Source organism: Rattus norvegicus, chromosome 11 (assembly GCF_021556685.1).
Source record: "Rattus norvegicus strain SHRSP/BbbUtx chromosome 11, alternate assembly SHRSP_T2T, whole genome shotgun sequence".
In the NCBI taxonomy this organism is placed as follows: domain Eukaryota; kingdom Metazoa; phylum Chordata; class Mammalia; order Rodentia; family Muridae; genus Rattus; species Rattus norvegicus.
The window spans coordinates 16,552,549-16,557,423 of NC_141544.1; the positions used below are offsets into that span (position 1 = coordinate 16,552,549).

The window sequence follows — 4,875 nt, forward strand, 5'->3', positions numbered from 1 at the left end:
AGCTCTCCTGCTCTCAAACTTTCAGAGCCAGCTCTCCCAGAATGCCTAGGCTAGGGGTGGTGCCAGCCCTCAGACATCAACATGCCCCAGTCCGGCAGCCCAGACCAAGTACATCCTCTGGCCTTTGGTAACAGAACCCTGCTGATGCAGGACCACAGACTCAGACATGGTTCCTGGTTGCAGCACATACTAGACCCACCATGGTCCCTGGTGGCATCACCAGCTACTAACATCAGGCGTTTCTCACTACCCTCAGGGCTTCGGTTCTGCCTCTCTTCATTGTGCCCGCATCCTTCTGTTTCCATTTCTCCACTACTTTCTTAGTGGTGCCTGGAGTCTCTCAGGAGTAGTTTAAGGAGTGCTATGTCCCGCTCATGCATTATGGATTCAGGCAAGGGTCATCTTAGGCATGGTCTGCCCATCCCCATAGGCATGCATGGCACCGGACCGGCATCTCAGGCTAGCTCCCTGTTAGAGTCCCATACCAGCAGTCTGGTAGTCATCTAGGGCTCATTCCTTGCCTGGCTTTTCAAAGTGTGAGAGGGTTGCCTAACTCGGGGTCATTCTCGAACTCTTGGTCCACAGTCCCAGGAATGGTTCCTCTAGTCTTTCTGCCTTGCTCCCGGTTCTGTGGCACCAGACTGGTGGTTGTCTGAGGCTAGTTTCCTTTCCAGGCCCCCTGGTGGTTGTCTGAGGCTAGCTTCCTTTCCAGGACCCCTGGTGGTTGGCTCAGGCTAGCTTCCTTTCCAGGCCCCCTGGTGGTTGGGTCAGGAGTTGCTCTTTTCAGGGGATGTTCATCTTCTAAGCTACTAATTATTCAAATGTTCATAGGTCAGAACTCTAAGCATGAACATAGCTTCTCTCCTTCTGCCACCTATGGATGCGTATGGGACAGAGCTTGCACACCCACAACACCTATAGGGACATTAGAAACATCTTCATAGGATTTACTGTTCTCTATAGGCCACTGAGATCAGAAAGAGGCAATGATACTCTGATTAATCAGTTGTCATCTCAGTGGTCAAAGCGGCAGTGATGGTGTTACAGAGCCAGGGTTCTTGGGTTACACATCATAGAATATTGAGAGGATTCCTTTGTCCCTGATGCTAGGCAAATGATTATCATTAGGTGGTCAATTTTGATCACTCTGCCAACTGGAGAATACCAGTGGGATAGAAATTACAAAGTGAATTAATATGGTGTAGATCAGAGGGTGTTGAGAGCTTCCACTAGTGAAAAAGAAGACTTCCTTTTTGGGCCAAACAAGGCCATCAGGATCTGGCTGTCACATAGTGGGAACAGGGTCTTTTGGGGAACAATGGTCTCCTTTGTGTACTAAAATAGAGTTCTTCTGAAAAGAATGTCCATATTTATTTTGGGATAATTCCTTTGGTTATTTTTTTCCATCTCATTTTCTTTTTTTGCTCTCTCTTTCTGTAAATTACACTTTGTCTATTTAGGAGTTTTTATTGATGTGAAGAGATATTGTGACCAAGTCAATTCTTTTTCTTTAAATTGGATATTTTATTTATTTACATTTCAAATGTTATCCCCTTTCCTGGCTTCCCCTCCAGAAAACCCCTATCTCATCCCCCGTTGTTTCTATGAGGGTACTCCCCCACCCAACCACCCATGCCTGCCTCCCCGCCTTGGCATTCCCCTACACTGGGGCATCACATCTTCACAGGACCAGGAGCCTCTCTTCCCGTTGATGCCCAACAAGGCCATCCTTTGCTCCATATGTGGCTGGAGCTATGGGTCCCTCCATATATGCTTTTTGGTTGGTGGTTTAGTCCCCGGGAGCTCAGGGTATCTGGTTGGTTGGTATTGTTGTTGTTCCTATGGGTTGCAAACCCCTTTAGTCCTTTCTCTAACTCCTCCATTGGGGACCTTGTGCTCAGTTCAATGGTTGGCTGTGAGCCTCTGCCTCTGTATTTGTCAGACTCTGGCAGAGCCTCTCAGGAGACAGCTATATCAGGCTCCTGTCAGCATGCACTTTTTGGCATCCGCAATAGTGTCTGGGTTTGACCAAGGCAATTCTTACAAAGGAAGCTTTCACTGGGGCTGGCTTAGAGATTTAGGAATTCAGTCCATTATCCCATGACAGGAAGCATGGCAACAGTCAGGCAGACATAGTGCTAGAGGAACTGAGAGTTTTACATCTTGATCTGCAGGTAGCAGAAGAGGACTCTCTCTCTCTCTCTCTTTATCTCTCTATATCTCTGTCTCTGTCTCTTTTTCTCTCTCATTCTCTCTCTTCTCTCTCTCCCTGTGTATGTTTGTGTATGTGTGTGTCACACTGGGCATAACTTGAATATTTACGACACAAGGCCCCCACCTCAGCAGTGACACACTTTCTCTAACAAGGCCATACCTCCTTCAATAAGACCACAACTCCTCACAACTCCTAATAGTGCCATTTCCTAAGGGCAAGCATTCAAACGCATGAATCACGCATGTGGGGGTCATATGTATCCAAGCCACCACATACATTATATTCTTAGACATAATTTTCTTCTCTTCCTTCCAATTGAATGATGATAAAAATACCCCCCATCCTTTTATTAAACCTGGTTGTACTATAAAATAAAGGGGAGTGAATTAAAATATTTGCTGTACCTATTAATTTTTAAACTATAATTTAGTAATATCTAAAACTTTCAAAATGTTCATATGGCCCCATACTATTTTTTAATAAAAGTATTTAAGAATGAGTGCTGAAAGCAAAGTGAAATTCAAGATTTTGGTATCTTCACATGTTTTTTTAAAAATTTTAAACTATGCACTGTGACTGAAAATGCATTTTGCATATATTTATAGTAATCATAACTTATTTGCAGTAAATAGAACTTACCTTTGGCAACAAAAATTGTGTATCTACGATGGGAATTGACAACTCGCAGTTAACATAATTGCTAGTGTTATAGACTTTGTCTCTCCATCCCAACCAAAGAACCCTTTTCCTGGAAATGAATAGATGGGGAGGAAAGAATGATTATCTATGAATCTGAGTCTTCCAAAACTGACTCCAGGTGCTAGAAATAGATTGGATTATTCTCTCCAGAGGGCACAGTTACTTCTACCACTATTAATATCTGTGGAAAGTTGGTTATATTGACACTGCACTGGAAGCTTCTGGGATTACATCTATCAGGAAGAAACAAAAGCTGCACGGCTGGGGCAGTGAATCCACTCAACCATGTTTTGGAAAAACACTGAGTAGAAACAAGCTGATTCTGCATGTAAGACCTTCCCTTTGTTAAAGAAAGCAAGGAGATCTTTGCAGTTTCTAGGGACTTGGATGGTTTCTTTAAACTATGTGCCACCAGTTCAAAGGCTTAACATTATATCTATGTAGGACTATGACCATATTTTGGGGCCTATCAAGGCTGTCTTGGTATTCGTTCAGTAGAGAATCAGAACTAAATATCAGAACTGTCGAAATATCTATAGAAAAGATAAAATCAGAGGGAGAACTAATTACTTGCTTGCTTTTGGCAAAGCTGTGGTGGTTTTGAGAGAAAGAGTCTTGGCATGTTCTGCGCTCCTGTGTGTGTGTGTGTGTGTGTGTGTGTGTGTGTGTGTGTGTGTGTGTGTGTATGTGTGTGTTTGCATCAGAATATCTTTTTTAATGTATCAGTTTGTTTCTATGTTTACCTTAAGGATAAACTTAATGTTAAATTTTGAGAGAAAATAAGAATAAATGGGTAAATAGTTACTGTATAAAAAATACAATTAAATTTAGTGGATATACAAAGATGGAGAATCCCAAATGTTTGCTCTGAGCTGGCTGTAAGACTAGCTGTAAGAAGCAGAAGAAATTTTCTGTAGTCTTCTTAAGACTTTGGAAGAAAGTATCTGTTAGAAATGTTAACTCTTCCTAAAGATGCCCAAATACATGTAAATGCTTTAAGGAATTATCAAAAATTTCATAACATTTTTGAAGCAAGACCACAACACTGAAAATACATTTAAATATGAAGCATTTAATATAAGCAATAATGTAGAATCATATGCCTTAATTTCTTTTTATAATTAAACAAAATAAAAAATACTAACATAGTTTCCATTCAAGATTATAAAAAGGAAAATTGAAAAAAATAAAAGAAACCTAGATATAAGGATCTTATCTGAGGGGCAGGGGAGACCATCTCAGCTTTGCCAAAAGTCAATTGGCTTACTTGAAAGCAAGCAAGTAATCAGTATTCCTTAATATTTTATCTTTCCATAGATATTTTTTCTTTTTTTTTTATTAACTTGAGTATTTCTTATATACATTTCGAGTGTTATTCCCTTTCCTGGTTTCCGGGCAAACATCCCCCTCCCCCCTCCCCTTCCTTATGGGTGTTCCCCTCCCAACCCTCCCCCCATTGCCGCCCTCCCCCCCACAGTCTAGTTCACTGGGGGTTCAGTCTTAGCAGGACCCAGGGCTTCCCCTTCCACTGGTGCTCTTACTAGGATATTCATTGCTACCTATGAGGTCAGAGTCCAGGGTCAGTCCATGTATAGTATTTAGGTAGTGGCTTAGTCCCTGGAAGCTCTGGTTGCTTGGTATTGTTGTACATATGGGGTCTCGAGCCCCTTCAAGCTCTTCCAGTTCTTTCTCTCATTCCTTCAACCGGGGTCCTATTCTCAGTTCAGTGGTTTGCTGCTGGCATTCGCCTCTGTATTTGCTGTATTCTGGCTGTGTCTCTCAGGAGCAATCTACATCCGGCTCCTGTCAGTCTGCACTTCTTTGCTTCATCCACCTTGTCTAATTGGGTGGCTGTATATGTATGGGCCACATGTGGGGCAGGCTCTGAATGGGTGTTCCTTCAGTCTCTGTTTTAATCTTTGCCTCTCCCTTCCCTGCCAAGGGTATTCCTTTTCCTCATT

At 42.5% G+C, this 4,875-nt stretch overlaps 1 non-coding gene across 1 annotated transcript; it reads right to left on the minus strand.

Annotated features, from left to right (window-relative positions):
• Positions 1-797: 797 nt before the first annotated feature.
• Positions 798-928, minus strand: LOC120095754 (small nucleolar RNA SNORA17). Its single transcript, XR_015633806.1, has one exon. It is a non-coding gene; the product is annotated as a small nucleolar RNA SNORA17 (small nucleolar RNA).
• Between the last annotated feature and the right edge of the window lie 3,947 nt (positions 929-4,875).